At 45.4% G+C, this 21,424-nt stretch overlaps 1 long non-coding RNA gene across 1 annotated transcript in view; it reads left to right on the top strand.

Annotated features, from left to right (window-relative positions):
• Positions 1 to 5,123: 5,123 nt before the first annotated feature.
• LOC113924246 overlaps positions 5,124 to 21,424 on the top strand; it is a 131,924-nt gene continuing 115,623 nt past the window's right edge. Inside the window, exon 1 of the long non-coding RNA XR_003520604.2 lies at positions 5,124 to 5,401. This is a non-coding gene — a long non-coding RNA (uncharacterized LOC113924246). The remainder of the gene's footprint in view (positions 5,402 to 21,424) is intronic.

The raw sequence follows: 21,424 nt of genomic DNA, 5'->3' as shown, positions 1-21,424 counted from the left end.
TTGTGTTGTCTTCTTTAATCAGCCACGTCTTAAATACAGTCATAGATGAATGCACAGCAATCACGGGAAGGGGGTGGACTCAGAGCCTAAGTAAGTTTTTTCTTTCTTTTAAAAGATTTTATTTATTTATTTGACAATGCACAAGCAGGGGGAGTGGCAGGCAGAGGGAGAGGGAGAAGCAGGCTGCCCCCAGAGCAGGGAGCCTGATGCGGGGTTCCATCCCAGGACCCTGGGATCATGACCTGAGCTGAAGGCAGACACTTCACTGACTGAGCCACTCAGGCGCCCCTTTTTTGATTCTTTAAGACAATTTTTATTGAGGGAAAATTCAAATAAGAAAATCAAGCATTTTAAAGTGGAAAATTAAGTAGCATTTAGTATGTTCACAGTATTCTTTAACCACCACTGCTGTCTAGTTCCAAAATACGCTCATTACCCAAAATTAAACCCCATCCCCACTGAACAGTTACTCTGCATTTCCTGTGCCTCCAGGCCCTGGCAACTGCGAATCTGCTTCCAATCTCTATTAAATGACCTGTTCTGGATATTTCATGTGAGTGGAATCCTGCAACGGGCAGCCTTTGGTGCCTGGCTTCTCACTCTGCATGTTTTCCAGGCTTACCCATGAAGGAGCAGGTGTCCGTACTTCGTTCCTTTTTGTGGCTGAACAGTGTTTCATTGTTCGTGTCCATGACAATTAGTTTATCCACTCGTGTTGGTAGATAATGAGGATGATTTCTGCCTTTTGGCTGCTGTGAGCATTCATGTAGTACCTGTTCTCAGTTCTTTTGGATAGAGTGGGGTTGCTTGGCCATTTGGCAATTCTGCATTTAACTATTTGAGGAGACTCTGATTCTTTACACTGTACCTTGTAGGGGCCAAGGGCAGGCCACCCCGAGAAACCTCTAGAGAGAAACTTTTGCCCCTCCCTTAACTACAAAGAAGAATCTAAAATGGGGGTCTTTCCCAGAATAAGGGTTATTAGCAGAGATAAATTTTATCTGAATGACCCATCTGTATGACAGGGCAAACATCTAATTACCAAATATCTGCTCTTCTATTGCCTGTGAATTACATGCCTTCCCTTCAAAAACCCAGACTGCCACCCCCTGCTCCTTAGTTCAGGATGACTTATGTACGTCATTTTGCCTGTCTTTGGAATCTCCATGTCTGTGTGGATTCCCCATTGTGTATTATTAAATTTGATACTCTGTTCGGCTGTCTTATGTCCATTTGATTCTTAGTCCAGCTTGAAGGACCTTTGAAGGGGGCAGGATATTCTTGTTCCCTGACAGCTTCAAGGTGATGGTATCTTTCAAGGAAAGAAGGTGGGGGCTCAGAAAGGTGGGACTGATTTGTTCAGAGTCCCCCAGTGCTATGGTCTGAATGTTTGTGGCCTCCCTGTCTCACTCCCAAATTCATATGTTGAAATCCTCATGCCCAGTGTGTTGGTATTAGGAGGTGGGCCTTTGCGCCGCCTCCCCCTGCCATTTATAGGATTAAAAAAAACACCCTTATAAAAGCAGCTCCTGTGAGATCCCTGGCCCTTCCTGTGTGGAGATCCAAGTCTGTGACCTGGGAGAGGGCCCTTACCTGACCATGTCAGCACCCTGATCTCGGCCTTCCAGCCTCCAGAACTGTGAGCAATACATTTCTGTTTACAAGTCACCCAGTCTTCAGTGTTTTGTTGTGGTGCACACATTACCTATCAGTTCTGGTGATACCTAAGATGGACGGTTTCTGTTCTTCAGGTGGGGAAACAGTCCCATAAGTTAAGTGACTCTCCAGCAGTATAATTACTTTCAGGAGAGCTGATTTCGTTCTACTTGGCAACCAGGCCTTATGATTGATTATTTAGGTGTGTTTCTTTTTCTTTCCTTCATGATGTGCAAAGAGAAAAAAGGAGCAAGGGGGTGAGGAAGAGGGGATTTCTCCCATGCTTTAGCTAATCATTCAACAAGTCATTTTTTTTTTAAGATTTTATTTATTTATTTGACAGAGAAAGTGAGAGAGCACAAGAAGGGGGAACAGTAGAGGGAGAGGGAGAAGCAGGCTCCCCGCCAAGCAGGGAGCCTGACACGGGGCTTGATCCCAGGACCTGGGATCACGACCTGAGCCGAAGGTAGATGCTCAACCATCAGCCACCCAGGCGCCCTCAACAAGTAATTTTTGAGTGCCTCCTACGTCATAGGCTCTGATCTGTGACACACAGGTGCCTGAAGTAGAAAAAGACCTCTGCCCTCATAGAGTTTCATTCTATACATTAAACAGTGTACCAGAAACAGTATGAGTAGAGTATGTGAAAAAGGTAGAGCCTGTGGGAAAAAAGCATGGTGGGGGTGGGTGGGTAAAGGAATGTTGGGGTTGGAGGGGCTTATAGTTTCAGGTGGGGTGGTGGTATGGGCTGAATGTCCTCCCCCAAATCCCTGTGTTGAAGCCTGAATCCCCAATGCGGCTGTAATTGGAGATGGCCTCTAAAGAAGTAATTAAGGTGAAATGAAATAATAAGGTGGGGGGAGCCCAGATCTGTATGATCAACGTCCTTATGAGAGGAGACCCCAGAGAGCTCTCTGTGCACCTGCTTTGAGGAAAGGCCACGTGAAGTGTTGGGGAGGAAGACCTTCCCCTGTGCTATGGTCCTTCTAGCTGGACTTAGAATCAAATTGAAATGAGACAGATTAACAGGAGGAAATCAAATTTAAGGGGCGTAAATACAGAGAATCCACACAGGCAGCAAATTCCAAAGACAAGGAGGCAACAGGGAGCTTACATGATGTAAGGTAGGGCTTGGGATCGATAGAAAGAGGAGATGCTCATTAGCAGGGAGGTGAGAGGAGATGTCTGGGAGAACAAGGTTGCCTTTTATGCAGATAAGTTCCTTGGGTGAAGGGGAGTCTGTTACAGGCTCTCCTTTCCAGTGTAAATTTAGGCAGTTGTAGGGGAAGCAGAGAGCTTTTCTTGAATCCATTGGGTTTTAATTACTTTTAACTCAAGATAATCTTTATGCCAGAGTGGCCAATCTTGGGGCAGCCTGCCCTGCCCCCCTACAGTTGATAATGGCAAGATGGTGGCTGTCTGCAAGCTAGGAGGAGTCCTGAGTAGAATCCTAATCAGCTGCACGTTGATCTTGGACTTCAAGCCTTCAGAAAGTAAACTGTTGGTTAGGCCACCCAATCGGTGGTATTCTGTTATGGCAGCAGAGCTGACTAAGGCAGACAGTGAGTGAGGATCTCATGTTAGGAGGTGACATTTGAGCAAATCTTAAAGGAGGGTAGAAGTTAGCCACTCCTTTAGGTGTGTTTCTCACTTCTTAGGTGAAGGAACCAGGCAGTGCAAAGGCCCCAAGGCAGGAGTGTGCCAGGCATGGCTGAGGAGGCCTTGGTGTCAGAGTGGAGTGGTGGGGAGAGTGAAGGGTAGCTATAGATGAGACCAGAGACATGATCGTGTGGAGCACAGATTCCCAAACCTTCTCGGTTCATGGTGCCCTTAGTGTCTTAGTAATTTTTCACGACGCCTTACATCAAAGGAAATACTGAACAGTGGTTTTATAAGTAGTTAGATCCTCACAACTCAATAGTCAAGTCTGACAGATATTGCCGTGTTAACCTCGGAAATGGAAGCCATCCTGTGGTGCCCCTGTGAATGCACTGTGCTGTCCTGGGGTGCCTCGGTGGACAGTTTGAAAATAGCAAATTTGGGTGGTCCATTTAAGGACTTTGGCTTTGGCTTTTGGCAGCCATTGCTGGGATTTGGAGTGAAGGAGTGACAAGATACATTTTCAAAGATTGCTTTGACTGTTGCATTGAGGATAATCCTGAGGCTAATTGCAGCAATCCAGGCAGGAGACGATAGAGCATCTAGGGAGGGAGCGGTGGGTGTGGTAAGAAGAAAGTCACATAATAGCATGTATTTTAAAGGTCAAGTCAACAGGCTGATTTAATGTGAGGGTGAGAGAGAGAGAGAGAGAGAGAGAGGAGTCACTGATGATTCCCAAGGTCTTTGACATGAGCGGAAGGGAGGATCGGGTTATTTATAAATGTGCTGGAGAAGGCTGTGGATAGGAGAAGCTGTGCTGGGGGTATCAGAAGTGTAGTTTGGACAAACAGATTTGCTCTATTAATATCCCAGTGCAGATATTCAGTGGGCAGATGCATTTTGAGTCTGGAGTTAGAGAGAGAGAGAGAGAGAGAGCTGGAGGCTGTGGGCATAGAGTTGGCATTTGAAGCTGTGATATTAGATGGACGAGACCAAGGGAGTGTGTCAGTCATGATCTAGGAGCTAAGAACCACATAGTGATGTGAACAGGGCATATTTAAGGTAAAGGATGATTGAACACTAAAGGATTAAGTATAAAGGGCTAAAGAAAACTGAACCTTGGACTAGGGGAGGAGTACTCATGGAAGGACAAATTTGAAGGCAGACCCTTCCCCAAGGCTGGCATTAGGACCTCTTTGGAGAAGGTTTGGTTGCAGCTCATTGGATGGCACAGAATTTCCTGGGTGTCCTGGGCCAGTGCTGGTCTATGATCACTGGGGAAGCAGGAAATGCCCTGCCAAGGTATAAGTAGACTGAGGCTGGGAAGCACTCCCACTGGGGCATCTTTGAGATTCACTGGGGATTCTGCCCATTGGGAACTGCTGAAACTCAACGGGAAGCCATCCATGGGAGTGTTGCTGGATGTCCCCTGCATGCACATGGTAGTCATGAGGCAGCAGCAATAATGGAAATGAACCAGAACCAAGGAGAAAAGCCCCTTCCTCTTGCAGTGACCCTCTAGCACGCTTTACTGGCAAACGTAACATCTCATCAACTGTGTAGGATTAATGCTTGCAAGGTTCATCTCCATTCGAGCAGAACAGGCAATGAGACGTACTTTGGAGCAGAGAGGGAATACACTGGTAACTGGCTGTTATGGACTTGATGTTTGTGTCCCCCCACAAATTCATATGTTGAGACCTACCCCACGCCCAGTGTGATGATGTTAGGAGGTGCGGCCTTTGGGAGATTAATTAGGATGGGATGAGGTCATCGGAGTGGGGCCTGCATGATTAGTGCCCTTATGAGAGTCATGAAAGGGCTTGCTTCTCTGCTCTGCTTGCTGCAGATGTGAGGAGACAATGAGACGTCAGCGTTCTGCAGCTCAGAAGTGGGCTCTCACCAAAACCCAAACACACTGGGAGCCTGATCTCACTTCCAGCCTCCACAACTGTGAGAAATACATTGCTGTTGTTTATAAGCCACTCAGTCCATGCTAGTTTGATACAGCAGCCCGAACTAAGACCCTAGTGATCCATTAAATGCATGCAGAGAAGAGAAGACCAAGGACTAAGCAAGCGCTCCAAAAACAAGAGATTGGGAAGAGGAAATCAACCAGGGACACCGAGAAGGAACAACCAACAAGGTAGGAGGAAAATTATGAACGTGGTGTCCCTGGGAATAAAGCGAAGAAAGCATATTGAGAAGGAAGGAATGAATAGTGCTGTCAAGCGCTATTGAGAAGTCAGGTAGGAGGAGGGACTTCGCTGTGGACAGCCACTGATAATGCTGCTGGGCAGTTTTAGGAGAGTGGCGGGGGCAGGAGAGCAGGGGGGAGAGGAATTGGGGTGCAGACCGCTTTAACTCAGTGTATGTACTTTGTTGGAGTCTTCTCAACTTTGTTCCTGAACAGAATCTAGAAAAATCTAGCAGACTTTGGGGTCTGCTTTGTTCTCAGAGATCTACTCTATTGCTGACATCCTTTCCCAGGGAGCTGATCTGATATATAAAATTTGCAGCCTAGCTTCTTGAATTTTCAGGTTTTCTTGACCTGAGCTTGCTGAGGAGCGCTTGTGCCGTGTGCTCATTTCCTGCCGCGCTCCTGACTGAAGTTTTGCTCTCTCCAGATGGGCTCTCAGCAGCTTGGAGGGCAGATGGTATACTCCCAAGGTGTACACAGCTTCTGGCAGTAGTCAGAGCTGGAGCACTGGGACGGAGCCCGTTGCAGTCTGTTCCATTACATAGATGTGGCTTTTTCTTGGGAATTTCCAGCTAGATGTGACCTACACCCAGAAGCTGTGTAGAGTTAATAGTTAAGTATAAGGACTCTGGGGGCGCCTGGGTGGCTCAGTTGGTTAAGCATCTGCCTTTGGTTCAGGTCATGATCCTGGGGTCCTAGGATCAAGCCCTGCATTGGGATCCTTCCTTGGCGGGGAGCCTGCTTCTCCCTCTCCCTCTGCCTGCCGCTTGCCCTGCTTGTGCTCTCTCCCTCTCTCTGTCCAATAAATAAATAAAATCTTAAAAAAATAAAAGCATAAGGACTCTGAGCCAGAATGCCTGCGTTTCAACACGGTGCTTCTGCTTGCTTGCTGTAGAAACCTCGGGCATGTCCTTTAATCTCTCCCGTGTCTCAATCAAATGAGAAATGGGAGCATAATGGCAATGATCTCCAAGGATTAAGCAGATGAATTCATGCAAAGGGACTGGCGCATAGAAGTGCTTAGAAAGTATTAGTTAAATAAATTAGTCCCTAATTTATTTTGAAATATGATGGGAAAACCAGAATGTTACTTTTTAAGAGCACATCATTCAGAAGTACAATCAGCTACTAAACACCTTCTCAGAAGGGTCAGGTTAGAAACATGCACTTAGCTGGCAAATATTTACTGACCTACTATGATTTGCAAAATGCGGTACATGTTACAAAGGTGAATAAGAGAGATCTGCCTTAAGAGGCATTTAAACTCTTTTGGGGAGAGAAAGAGGAACACAAAGAGCTATCATTTATAGCTTACTGGGTGGCAGTAGTTTGGAATATGTTTTCATTTGATTTTCACAATAACCCTTGGTTTTGCTGCCTTGGCTTATGCGCCACCCCCCCCCCCCCCCCCCCCCCCCCCCGCCCCATACCCTTGCGTGGTTTGTGCTCAGAGCAGCCCTATGTAACTCATGGTTCCTGCAGTCCGGAGCTAGCCCCTGCCGCTGTTACTGCTGCCCTCCTGGTCTGCACCGCCGGGCAGAGAGGCCATCCTGCACGCTGGCCAGTGAGACATGCAGGGGCTGGGCTTCCCGGTGATCACTCTGAAGGGGACAAGTTACCATCCCATCGGAGTGGGGAGGAGCCTGGAGGGACCCTCTTGCTCCCTCGGATGGACTTTTCTGAGATGCAATAATTCATCCAGTCCCTCTGAAGCCATCTTGCAAGAACAAGCAGCCAGCTTCCCTTGTTACCAAGCTGTGATCAGTCCAGGAATGCACTGCCTAGAATTTGTTCTTTTTATATTTTATTTATTTATTTGAGAGAGAGAGAAATCACGAGCAGGGGGGAGGAGCAGAGGGAGAGGGAGAAGCAGGCTCTCCGCTGAGCCGGGAGCCCGATGTGGGGCTTGATCTCAGGACCCTGGGATCATGACCTGAGCCGAAGGCAGACGCTTAATGGACTGAGCCACCCAGGTGCCCCTGTTCTTTTTCTTTTCCTGCCTCACTCTTTCTTTCTTTCTTTCTTTCTTTCTTTCTTTCTTTCTTTCTTTCTTTCTTTCTTTCTTTCTTTCTTTCTTTCTTTCTTTCTTTCTTTCTTTCTCTTCCTTCCTTTCTTTCTCTTTCTTTCTTTCTTTCTTTCTTTCTTTCTTTCTTTCTTTCTTTCTGTATTTTCTTTCTTTCTTCCTTTCTTTCTTCTTTCTTTCTTTCTTTCTTTCTTTCTTCCTTTCTTTCTATCAAGATTTTATTTATTTATTTGACACAGAGGGACACAGTGAGAGAGGGAACACAAGCAGGGGGAGTGGGAGAGGGAGAAGCAGGCTTCCCGCAGAGCAGGGAGCCCGATGCAGGGCTCGCTTCCTTTCCTTTTCGTTCCTGCTTCCTGAGGTTGCATCGACCCCAAAAGTAAGTGTTAGCACAAAAACTTTTTTCTTTAGGGAGCTCTCATTATTTTGGGATTTTTGTCTATCTATCTAATCTATCTACAGATTTACTGAGATATAATTCACATACCATACCATGGTACATACCATACCATACCACTCATCCATTTAAAGTCTACAACTCATGTCCATCAACAGATGAATGGATAAAGAAAATGTCATATATATATATATATATATATATATATATGTATACACACACACACACACACACACACACACAGAGACACACAATGGAATATTACACAGCCATCAAAAAAGGAAATCTTGCCATTTGTAATGATGTGGCTGGAACTAGAGGGTATTATGCTAAGTGAAATGAGTCAATCAGAGAAAGGCCAGTATCACATGATCTCACTGATATGTGGTATTTAAGAAACAAGACAGAGGAGCATAGGGGAAGGGAGGGAAAAATGAAATAAGATGAAACCAGAGAGGGAGACAAACCATAAAAGACTCAATCTTAGGGTTGCTGGAGTGGAGGTGGGTGGGAGGGATGGGGTGGCTGGGTGATGGGCATTGGGGAGGGTATGTGCTATGGTGAGTGCTGTGAATTGTGCAAGACTGTTGAATCACAGATCTGTACCCCTGAAACAAATAATACATTGTATGTTAATTAAAAAATTAAAAAACAATAAAATGATGTGAAAAAAATAAAGTCTACAACTCAATGAATGGCTTTTAGTATATTCATCAAGTTGCACAACATCACCACGATCAAGTCTAGAACATTTCATTACGCCAAAAAGAAAACCCACACCCCTTAGCCATCACCTGCAAACCCTCCATTTCCCACAGGCTTAGATCACCACTAATATACTCTCTGTCCCCAACGATTTGTTTTTTCTGGACATTTCATATAAATGAAGTTATACAGTATGTCGTCTTTTGTGACAGCGTTATGTTCACTTGGCATGTTGGCAGGGTTGATCCATGTTGGAGCATGCATCGGGACTTCAATTTTTTTTTACCAAATAATTTTCCATTGTATGGATATGCCACGTCTTATTTATCCATTCATTGGTTGATAGACATTTGAGTTGTTTCCACTTTTTAGCTATTGTGAATTATGATGTTGTGAATATTCGTGTACACCTTTTTGTGTGAATATATGTTTTTGCTTCTCTCGGGTATACACCTAGGTGTAAAACTGCTGGGTATCATATGGTAACCCTATAGTTAACTGTTTTAGGAATTGCTTGTTTTCCAAAGCAGCTGCACCATTGACATTCCCACCAGCAGGGTATGATGATTCCATTTGGCCATTTGCATATCTTCTTTGGTGAAATGTCTGCTCAGATCCTTTGCCTTTTTTTATATTGTGTTTTCATTTTTATTATTGAGTTCTGATAGTTCTTTACATATTCTAGTATAAGTCCTTTATCAGATACATGACTTGCAAACATTTTTCCCATTCTGTGGGTGGTTTTTCACTTTATTGATGGTATCCTCTGAAACACACACTTTTTAATTGTGGTGCTGTCCAGTCAGCACATAAACTTTTGCTTCCAGCTGCCACTTTTTAGGGAATCTCGACTAAGACCCCCAGTGAGGTAGGTGAGAGTCCCATTTTACTTGTAGGGAATCTAAGGGTCATGAGAGATTAAGTAATTTCCCCAAACCACATAGAAAGAACGTAGAGGGAAGCCAGGATTTGCACTGAAGTCTGTGGGATTGCTGAGTATATGGACGGGGTGGGACATACTCATTTTCGATTGAGTTTTCACATTGACGTCATGCTCCCAGCCTGTGCCGCTGATAGCAAGTGCCGTGCATGGACAATCTGCTCTGTACCTGGTGCTTCACACACCTTCTTGGCTCCTCTTCTCGAAGTAGCCTTAAAGGGTCCACGCCTTCAACTTCCAAGACAGGAGTAATTTTTGTGGGAACACATCTTTTCCTCTCTTGAGGTTCTCATTTGCTCCTTGTCATAGGACGAGGTTGAGGGAGAGTGGCATAAAGACCGGCTGGACGATAGGGGCCAGGGGCTGGCCACTGCATAGGCTTTGGGCGTGACCTCCCCTCTCTGCTTTGGCCCTGAAGAGCTGATTTATAACACCCTCTGCGCTTCGTCTCCTTTGGTCTGTTCTTGATCGGTGAGGGACTTAGAGGAGCGGAGGAATGAAGGTTCAGTTCTCCTCAACCCTTAAAGCATCATTTTCCATTTTGCATCCTCAGTGTTCAGGAAATGTTGAATGAGTGAATGAAAGACAGGCTTGGAGAAGTTCACTCACCTGCACGCTCCTCGTAGCGATGGAGCTAGTACCCATAGCTCCTTACTTAGCTGCTTATATGATGCTCTGGTTGGGGAAGTCAGACTGTAATTTCTCCCTCTCCAAGGCAAAGTTCTTAAACCACCTTATTTCTGCTATCCATCTGTCTGTCCATCTCTCATCTCCCTGTTGCTTCCCTCAAGCTTGCAGGGTGGTGGACTCAAGTGCACCTTTTCCCAAACTTGACCCTGCCACATAGTAGTGGTGGGACCATGAGCAATGAGGTTGGGGGAGTCCACCTCTTTTCTAAGATCCAGTCCTTGCCTTTCTCTGTCCTGCTTTGTCCTGCAGAGAACTACATTTCCCAGACTCCCTTGCCAGCCAGCTTCCTGTAGGTTTTGGCGGGGGTGAGGGGAGGTGGGGCGGCGGGGGGCGGGGGGACCCTGGTGGCAGCTGGAGGGCAGAGGAAGGGAGAAACCACAGTATCTCTGTGCCCCCTTCCCTGTGTCAGGTGGCATCTCTGAGGGGCATCTTCGGCCATGATCACGTCTCCTCCATCACTCCAGCTCCTCCCTCTGTAGAGCGGGCTCCTGGCCCGCGGGCCCACTGGGGCTTTTCCTTTGACTCTCAACCCTGGGGTGGTAGTGGCTTTCCACTGTCGCTAGTCTTTGGGTCACCTCACCATCCCCTATTTGGACTCTAGATTTTTCTATCTCCCATATGGCCCATTCCCTTTATTAAATCCTCCCTGTTTGAGTAGTTTCTGTCTGCTGGCTGGTCCCTGATTGATGCAGTTTCTTCATATGTAAATAGAAATGATAAGATCTACCTTTAGGAGCAACTGTGGATATTCAATGAGATGATACATGATTATTGTTTCTTCGTATTATTGTACTTCAGGGGAAAATGGTAGGCCTTTCCTGGGAAAGAGTTTTTTGACTTGCGCATCTTTAATTTGCTCCCAGAACCACTGGTTCTCAAGTTCACAGTTTCCACTTCTCTGGGAAGGTGGTAGCAACGTTATCCCCGACCCTTCTGGACACCCATGTGGGGGCTGGACCAGTCTGGGAGAGGCCCTCCCAGGGTGACCACATTCTGTGGCAGGTCCCAGCTCAGTGCAGGATGTTGTTGTATGGCGTTGCCTCTGTGAGCATTCTGAAGCCACGGCTGTTGAAAAATCCTAGAATAGGTAAAGTTTGAAGTAGTGTGACCAGGGAAATCGAGTGCACGCATGGCCTCCAAAGCACCACTCTGAGCCTCTAGGAGGCTTGGAAAGAGGGTTTGGAAGGTTCTGCTTTTGGGTCTCAGCCCACAGGAGAAAATTGGGGTGGAGTCCAGATTTTTTCCCACAGGTCTATTTCCACTGTGACATTGTATCACTTGGATTTTAAAATAAATATCATTTGGCAGGTTTTAGGGAAAGAAGGGGGGGACCTCCATGGAGGCCAAAGGAAGCATATGAATAGTAAGAGAATCCCATCAGCCAGAATCTTCTGCTGTCTTGGGGCTTTGTGAGGGGATTGTGGGTAGAAACCTGATGTGTTTCTAGAATGTTCTTAACAGTGAGATTCTGTGTCCTGGGGAATACTCCTGAGTTAAGCAAGTCCCTTTTTGGCCTCTGTCTCAGTTTCCTGGATACATGTTTGCTCTATTTTCAGATCAAATTTCCTACTAAAATTTTTGCAAATTATTTTATCTCTGGATAAAGTAATTTGGACTGGAAACTGGATAAGAGAAAAATTAAAATATTCCAGCTCACTGGTTATCTAAGAAATGCAAACTGAAACAATGAGATAGCAGTAATAGTAGTTAATAGACATGCAATGACTTTTAATGCATGTGGTGACATGTGTCTTGTTGGACCCTGCTAGTGGGAGAGCCAAATAGAGATTTTTTGGAGAATAATTTGATGATCTCTATCATTACTCTTAAAACTTTATACCATTTGACCTAGTAATCCCGTATCTTAAGTGCTGTGAAATAATCAGAAACAAGGACAAAAGTTAAAACAAACATGTTAATTACTGCATCATTAATTACTGAAATCCTTGAAACAACTCAAAAGACCACCAACAGAGTATTTCATATAATCACCACTGCTAACATTTGTTGAGCACTTTCTATACTGCGTAGGCACCGCCTAACAAGCATTAATCAATCTTTTTTTTTTTATTAACATATAATGTATTATTTGTTTCAGGGTTACAGGTCTGTGATTCATCAGTCTTACACAATTCACAGCGCTCACCATAGCACATACCCTCCCCAATGTCCATCACCCAGCCACCCCATCCCTCTCACCCCCCTCCACTCCAGCAACCCTCAGTTTGTTTCCTGAGACTGAGTCTCTTATGGTTTGTCTCCCTCTCTGGTTTCATCTTGTTTCATTTTTCCCTCCCTTCCCCTGTGATCCTCTGTCTTGTTTCTCAAATTCCTCATATCAGTGAGATCATATGATACTGGTCTTTCTCTGATTGACTTATTTCGCTTAGCATAATACCCTCTAGTTCCAGCCACGTTGTTGCAAATGGCAAGATTTCATTTTTTGACAGCTGCATAATATTCCATTGTATATGTATACCACCTCTTCTTTATCCATTCATCTGTTGATGGACATCTAGGCTCTTTCCATAGTTTGGCTATTGTGGACATTGTAAGCATTAATCAATCTTTATAACTCTAACAAGAAACTCCTACTTTGATGTCCCTTTTACAGTTAGAAGTGTGAGGCAGAGGGAGAACTACTTGCCCAAAGTCACTAGGAGGTGGTGAGAGCCAGGATTTGAACAACAGTCTGTGCTCTCAGCCACCGTACTCTAGCAGACCACAAATAAGCCAGAGGATTAGCGTCACTTAGTCGTGCTAATAACAGATGTAATTTATTATTATTGCTCTTATTAAAGATCATGTTTTCAAATAATGCCTAGTGAAATGAGAAATTTTTCATGGTGTAATACCAAGTGAAGGGCAGTTTGCATGATATATGTTATAATATCATATACTTGGACCCCAGTTAAACACATTGTGCCGTATTTTGTCAATGTGAAGATACTTTGTATATTTGTATATTTCACTGTTTCCCAAAACCAGTGGCGTCTTTTTTTTTCCTTAAAGATTTTGTGTATTTATTTGACAGAGAGAGACACAGCAAGAGAGGGAACACAAGCAGGGGGAGTGGGAGAGGGAGAAGCAGGCCTTCAGTGGCGTCTTACAATTGATGGTGTGTCATAGCTTAATTGGTAGTGTTCTTAGTGTCCGTAAAGTAATAGTGTCACTTCAAACCAACAGTGTTTTAGATTCAGTAAAATACTGGATCCAGGTAGATGGGAAAAACTGGAAGGTAAGGCACCAGAAGAGCAGCAGTGAGGGGGTCTCTGAGTTGTGGGGGATGTCTTAAGTTTATACAAATGAGATGAATCTTGACCACTGGACTCTGCCTCCACCCGAGAATGGTTGTTTGCTCTTGTTATCAGTTCATTAATAATTTGTCCTCATTTGTTTACTGTTCATTTTGCCTGCTGGACGATAACAAACAAAAGGCAGACTCTGTTGACTCGGTAAACCCTGCATCCCACACTACTCAGTTAGCCGAGTGATCTAGCCAAGTACGTGACACACAGTAGGGCTGTGAGGGCTGTTTCCTTCACTGACTCAGTTTCTCTTCCCTCCTGCATCTGTGGGGATGCTGACAGTATAGGGCGCCTACTATATGCCAGGCACCACGCCAATTCCTCACTTCATCTGTTTCAGCCTCAGAGTAACCCTATTAGTCATTATTATTTTTCCATTTTACAGATGAGAAAACTGAGGCACAGAGAAAAATAGCCGCTTGCCCAACACATAGCTCTGAGTGGTCGAACTGGGGTTCCCACCTGGGAGGACGACTCCACACTCTGAACTCTCCACCAGCCTTTTGGGAGTTTTGCCCTCGGTGGTATTGCCTGGACTGGGGGTTGCTCCAGGAGCTTAAATAACTGGCCCAAAAGGTCACCACTAATCGCTTATCCAGGTAAACAAAGAAGCTCCTCCAAAGCTTGGGTGATGGAAAAAGGCTGGGAGTGCGTGGGGCATGGCATACTCCCCTCCCCTCCTCTGTGATCCTTGGCTTTCTCCCCTTCCTCTTTTCTTCCCTCCCTTTGCCTTGTCTCTATGGTTCTCACTTCCTGAAAAGTGGTAAGATTTTTTTTTAAAGTAAGCTCTACACCCAGTGTGTGGCTTGAACTCACCACCCCCAGATCAAGAGTCGCATGCTTTACCGACTGAACCAGCCCGGTGCCCCGGTGATAAGATTTTATAGAGCATTAGTTGCCCTACAAAAAGGTATAGAGTTAAATTCTATATATCAAAAGTAAAGCTCATCTTAAGCTCTTCACTGAGTTCCAGCAAATTCTTAGCTAAAGAAGAAACATGGTTTAGGAGGACTGCCTGCTCTTTTCTTTTCTTTTTTTTTTTTAAGATTTTATTTATTTATTTGAGTGAGAGAGAGAGCAAGAGCGGGGTGGGGGGCAGAAGGAGAGGGAGAAGCAGACTCCCCCACTGAACAGGGAGCCCCATGCAGAACTCCCTCCCAGGACCTGGAGATCATGACCTGAGCTGAAGGCAGATGCTTAACTGACTGAGCCACCCAGGCGCCCCAGGCTTCCTGCTCTTTAGGGTCTTTGCATGAATCTTCCCACTCTCCCCATGGCCCTGTTATTTCTTCCTCATTCCACCGCATCACTGCCAGGGGAAAGCCTATCCTGGCATGCCTACTGGGACGAATTCCACATTACAACTTTTCATAGTCTTTTCCAGAATTGCAGTTTTACCCTTGTTTGTGTGATTGTGATTAATGTTTCTCCCGCATCAGCCTTTAAGCTCCATGAGATAAGAACAGCAGTGTTTGCTTGTTTTTTTTTGTTTTTTTTGTTTTTTTAGGTATATTTACTTTAGCAGGGGTAGCACATGTGAGCCGGGGGGAGGGGCAGAGGGAACCCGAGAGAGAGAATCTCAAGCAGACTCCTTGATCCATCTCCTGACCCTGAGATCATGACCTGAGCCAAAATCAACAGTTGCACGCTTAACCGACTGAGCCATCCAGGCGTCCCGCTTGTTTGTTGTTTAAACTCACCTTCATATCTCCAGCACATAGCATGGTGTCGGGCACATAGGAAGGGCCATATATCTTTTGAATGTGAAGAGTGTCTTGGAACAGGGGAGGAAATCACAGCGCTCCCTAGAATGTATAGGTTGCTGTGACCCCCTGTGGGTGTCTGCTGTAGTGGCCTGGGAGCTTTGGTCCCCTGCTGGTATATCGTGATTTATAATAGAAATCCATATTTGGTCTTAATCCCTGTTTCTGGCACAGAGCTCCTAAAACCCTTGGAATTTTTGAAATGATAAGAGCAAGACAGGTGTGTTTTGTTTGAAGTGACTTTTGGAGAACTCAGCGGGTGATTGGAGGGTTGGAAATTTTACCCCACATCCCTAACCTCTGGAACAGGGAGCGGGTCTGGAGCTTGAATCAACTGCAAGTGACCAATGATTTAATCAATCATACCTATGTGGTGAAACCACCATAAAACCCCAAAGGATGGGGTTTGGAGAGCTTCTGGGTTGGAGAACATGTGGAAATGGGGGGAGGGTGGTACCCTCCTAGAGGGCCTGGAAGCTCTGCTCCCGCCCCCCCCCCCCCCCCAGACCTTGCCCTATGCAGGTCCTGAGTTATATTCTTGTAGACTAAACCAGTAAGTAAAATGTTCTTTTCAGTTCTGTGAGCCCTTCTAGCAAATTAATTGAACCCAAAGAGGGTCTTGGGAACTTCCAATCTATAGCTTGTTGGTCAAGAAGCAGAGGTGACAACTTGGACTTGTTATTGGCAATTGCAGTGGGTAGTGTTGTGGGACTGAGCCCGTACCTTGTGGGATGTGATGCTATCTTGCAGTAGAGAGTGTCAGAATTGAGTTGAATTGCAGGACACCCAGCCGGTGTTGGAGAGTTGCTGGGGATGCAGAAAGCACCCACATGTAATTGGTGTCAGAATCCATACCTGCCAAGCTCCTCTTGCCATTCTCTTCCTTAGTCTTGTGCCACAGTGATACAAAATGGCAACTAGAGCAGCAAAGGAAAGCAGGTGCTTTGGGCCAAGGAAGGATGACTCGGCTGCAGGCTCTCAGTTCTGCTGTGGTCTCTTTCGTTTCATGAGAGGCAACACTTAGGGGTGGGCTTTGTGCTTCTGGTTTTCGGGAAACAGGAAGGACATCGGAATCTGTAAACTTGATGTTGAATTCTTTTTACCCCTCACTCATGCTCCAGCCTAACACACTTTCTTTCACCTGTTCCTACAAGGGTCTAGTCATTCTTTTCTTCCTCCAAGAGGCTCACACAAGCCTCACTGGGATGTTTGGGTCACCAACAGGACTAATATTTTGATACTTCTTTGAACGGCTATGAAAAATATCTGTTGTGGAGAAAGAGGTTTTTGGTTAATAAAAATTTCATGGAAATTGTTTTTCTTTCTTTTTTTGAACTAATTTATTTCCACGAGCAGTAGCAGGCCAACATTTTGAAAATACTTTGGCAACATCACTTTTTTTTGTAGTATTTATTCTGTTTTCATGGTTTTCCTATCTGATCTTCCAAAGCTGACTTCTCAGGAGGCCCATGAAAGGGCTTGTGGTTTAGATAGTCAATGGCTGGGACACAGCAGAGAGGTAAACGTAATTTGAATCAGCATTTCAGCCCACAGTGATCCGTGACTGCCAGTGCAGAAAAAAAAAAAAAACAAAAAACAAACTCAGATGAGAGGAGTTTTAAAAATGTCCACCTGGCGGCGCTGTCGGCTTATTTAGCTACAAGCTATGCCGGGGCGTTTCAGTGACTTAAAATTTGACGCGCTAGACCACTTTCCACAGAGACCCCACAATTACAACTAAACAACGTGCAACTAGATGAATAAGTTCTGGAGATCTAATGCACAGCAATAATGATTATAGTCAACAATGCTCTATTGTGTACTTCAACGTTGCTAAGAGTAGATCTTCAATGTTCTCACCACACACACACACAAATGATAATTATGTGGTAAGATACAGGTGTTAGCAAAGATGGTGGTAATCACATCGCAATATATAAATGTATCAGGTCAACAGGACCACTTTAAAGTAACACAATATTATATGTCAATTATATCTCAATAAAAACAAGAACCAAAAAAGAAAAACAGCATTTGGTGTGCTTATTTGCCTATTTCACCTTCAGGACTGTAAAATTCGTGGATGAATGTCAGTGCTCCTAGAGATGCTGCTTAGTTCTCTTCTTTCTCTAACCTTGGTTAGTCATCAAAAGGGTCATCTAGGGAGCTTATTAAAAATGGATTCCTGAAACCTCCCCAGTCCTGAATCAATAGTTGTGGGATGGAGCCATGTCTTAGTTGTCCATTGTTATATAACAAATCACCCTCAAACTCTGTGGTTTAAAAGAACAATACTTATTGCACAGTTTCTGTGGGTCAGGAATTTGGGGCTGGCTAATTTGGGGGCTCTGACTCAGGGTCTCCCATTAGATTACTGTCAGATGTCACCGGGGGCTACATTCATCTGAAGGCTTGATGGGGCTGGTGCATCTACTTCCAAGGGTGCTGGGAAGTTGCTTCCAGGAAGAGTACAGGACAGGAAAGGTGCGCTCGACTGGCTCAGATATATTCAGCCACAGGTACTGTCCGGGAATGGCAGTTTCCAACGTTGGTTCTTTTGATGGGTGCATCCCTGCTGGGGTCCTCTGACTACAACCTCTGCCAAGCAGCCTTGATCATAGTTTTCTCCTCCAGCAGCTGTAACCTTTAGCCCCTAGGCTTCCAGGTTTCCCTTCTGTACTGGTCACTTTGTCCTTCCAGGCCATTCAAGATGGCTTGAGATTGGTTCTTTTCCACATAGGCCACATCTGACTTGCAGAAAAACATGAGCCTTTGCCTCCTCTCTCTTTTCTCTCTGAGTGAAAGGAAAGGAGAAACAGCACAGCTCTCCAAAGCTCCTCCAAGACCTTGTCTCTCCTTTTATATTTTCCCTCTGTCACAGGCTGGAGGTGCGTGTTAAAGGACCCTGGTAATGGATTCTCAGTTCCCTGATGGGCCCTGCACAAATGATCTAACACTCTGCTTGGGGACGTGGTACCTATCCTGTTCTCAGCCTGTGGGCACCACCAGAAACACTGACACACCATGTCCTTTCAACATTCTGCTCTATCTCTCCATACTCCAATGTTCAAGCTTTGCCAACCAGACTCCGGTTCCAAGGAACGTCTTGACCCTCTGTACTTGGGTGTCCCAGTGGTGACTTGAACATGGCATATCAGAGCTCAGTATCCATCCCTGTCTTAGCTTGGGCTGCTGTAATAAAGCACCACAACCTGGATGGCTTATAAACAACAGAAATTTATTGCTCACGGTTCTGGAGGCTGGAAGTCCAAGATAAGGGAGCCAGCATGACTGGGGGAGAGCCCATTTCTGAATCACAGACTTCTCATTGTATCCCCCCATAGTAGGAGGGGTTGGGGGCTCTCTGGAGTCTCTTTTATAAGAGCACTAATCCCCTTCACGAGGGCTTGGTGCTATGTTAGGTGCCCCCCTTCCCCTCCCATGATTCTCTGTGCCATCACTTGGACCCCTCTTATGCCCAGCCTTGCAACTTGTCTGCCTGCATTTTACCCCAGCTGTTGCTGGGGCCACCAGCTTTGAGCAGGCTCAAGCAGGCTGCACGCTTCCCTCGCATATTTTGCTGCCTATTTCGCTTTCTCTCCCTGGTACTTGCCTGACGGTGAGGCTCAGCACGTCTGCAGAAATGTGCCAGGCATTGGCATGTGCACAAACCCAGAAGGGTGGAGTTCACATCCTGAGCGGTAACTCTTGAGCACCGGGGCCCAGGAGCTGGTGGACAAGTGTCTTTTCTTCTGTCCTTCAGGCTCTCAACATGAGGCACATTCCTTGTGGCTCCTTCGAGAGTCCCAGCGGGATCAAGCCCCAATTGCCCCATGTGATCCAGTTTGATAAAGCATTGTATACTGGCTTTCTTTTCTGCCCGATTCTCTCTTCCCAACCCCCCAGACCTCCATCCCTGTTCTCTAGGACCACTTCCCCAAATAAATGAATGGCTACAATCCCTTATCTTAGATTTGCTTTTTTGGGGAACTCAAACTATCTTTAACTCTACTACTGCCTTTGCCAAATTAAAAGTATGATAATTATTTGTCTATATCTTCCAGCTGACTACAAGATCTCTAGAGATTGCCTTATTTTTTAAAAAGATTTTCTTTATTTGAGAGAGAGAATGAGAGAGAGAGAGCATGAATGGGGGGAGGGTCAGAGGGAGAAGCAGACTCCCTGCTGAGCAGGGAGCCCGATGTGGGACTCCATCCCAGGACTCTAGGATCATGACCTGAGCCGAAGGCAGTCGCTTAACCAACTGAGCCACCCAGGTGCCCCTAGAGATTGCCTTATTTTGTGATCCATGTAGTTCATAATAAATGCTTATCCAATGAATGGCTCAGGGGTGGAAAGAATATGATGAGTTTACAAATAGCAGCTAAAGGGTATTGGGGGGAATTACATTTGTAAGATGCTCTCCATGCTTTAGCTCACTTAAATCTACAGCAATTCTAGGAGGCAGGTGCTATTATTATCCTGATTTTACAGATGAGGAACAAGTTTAGAGAGGTCAGGTGACTTGCCCAGACACAAAGCTAGAGAGAAAAGAAGTCAGGATTTGAACTCTGGTCTGATTCCCACATTGGCTTCTTACCATCACTATTACTGGGGAACTGCGGAAGCTTGTTGTTCTTGGAGCACAAAGTGCCGGCGGGAGACTCCACGGAGAGGAGACTGTCTTGGTTGTTAGGTCTGGATTATGAGGGATCTTTGCCTAGTGGTTTTTTTTTTTTTTTTTTCCCTTCTATCTTGCAGACAATGGAGACCCTCCAAAGGCTTACAAACATTTTCTCATTGTAAGCCTTTCCAGGTTTCTTTGCCTTTTAGAAAATATCCACAAGGGGGCAGGCGTTGGTCACAGATGAGAAAGTGAGAAAACCTTCGCGTGAAACTGGTTCAATTTTCTTTTCCTCGTGGGGCCTCTGCTCAGCTTTCGGAGTAGATCTAAGATCGATAAGTAACCTCCAGCACCGGAGACTTGCTGCTGTTCCTTCTGCTTTTTTCTCCCGGCCTTCCTCTCCTTCCCTCTCACTCTCGCTCCCCTCCACTCCTTTTGTTTACTCTCTTCCCTGAAGTGGAGAGTCAGGTTAAAAAAGTGGTGAGTCAGGTTAAAAAAGTGGTAGCGTCTTCCCAAACATCACCACACTTGCAACGTTTTAAAGCCCAGTCCACATACAAGCAGAAGATAGCGCGGGCACACACACACCCCAACAAGGGTTTGTCAGGAATCTCTGTAAAGGTTTCATCACCTCTATATAGGAAATGGCTATTGATTCCAATTCATTCCTAACATTTACCGAACACACGGTGTGAGTCAGACTTGGTGCTGGCGGATCAAGCATATGCAATTTCGTTGAATCTTCGCACGAATACTTTGAGGTCGATAGGATTTTCCATATTTACAAATGAGGAACTTGAATCTCAGAAAGGTGACGATCATACCACTGGCAGGTCATAGAGCCATAATTTCAACCAGATTTTGGACTTCCACTCCACTGATCCTGCCATTAAACCACACTGGATTGGTTAATTTATCACCATCTTCATGTGAGTCTGATTCAGGGTGACCAATGTGGGGATGGGGGAGATGTTAACCAGCTTTTCTCTTTGATGTCAACAAAGCTTGGTGCATAGATGTTCCAAGGCAAGGAAGGAGAATGGGGGACAGTGGTGGTTGTCACTCTAAACCTCAGCTTTCTGACTCTGAGCAGAGCCTGGAGGGCTCAGGGAAGAGAAGCTGAGTTAGGGGTCATGGAATGGGAGTCTTTCACTAACCCAAGTGGTCTGTGATCCCTTGCTCAGCCAGGGACTGTCTTGGATCCTCCTGGTGGCCAGCACAGGGCTAGGGTCCAAAACATTCAGGTTCCACTGAATCCTTTGTACAGAGAGAAGACAAAAGACTAGGGGTATTGAAGTGACCAGTCTAAGGCCAATCAATGAACGAGCCAAGTATGGAACTCTGGTTTTTCATCTTGGGGGGTGTTGAGTATTCCCTCCCATCAGTTTTCCAAAGTGCTTATTTGCTGTTCCACTGGGGTAAGTATATAAGGAGATGGGGGGTAGGATGGGATATGGGTGAGTGTTTTTCACCTAATAATCATGTATTTATTTTACGGTGTATTAGAAGATCCCTAATA

Source organism: Zalophus californianus, chromosome 2 (assembly GCF_009762305.2).
Source record: "Zalophus californianus isolate mZalCal1 chromosome 2, mZalCal1.pri.v2, whole genome shotgun sequence".
NCBI classification, from domain to species: domain Eukaryota; kingdom Metazoa; phylum Chordata; class Mammalia; order Carnivora; family Otariidae; genus Zalophus; species Zalophus californianus.
This window is presented reverse-complemented; position numbering and strand designations above follow the sequence as displayed.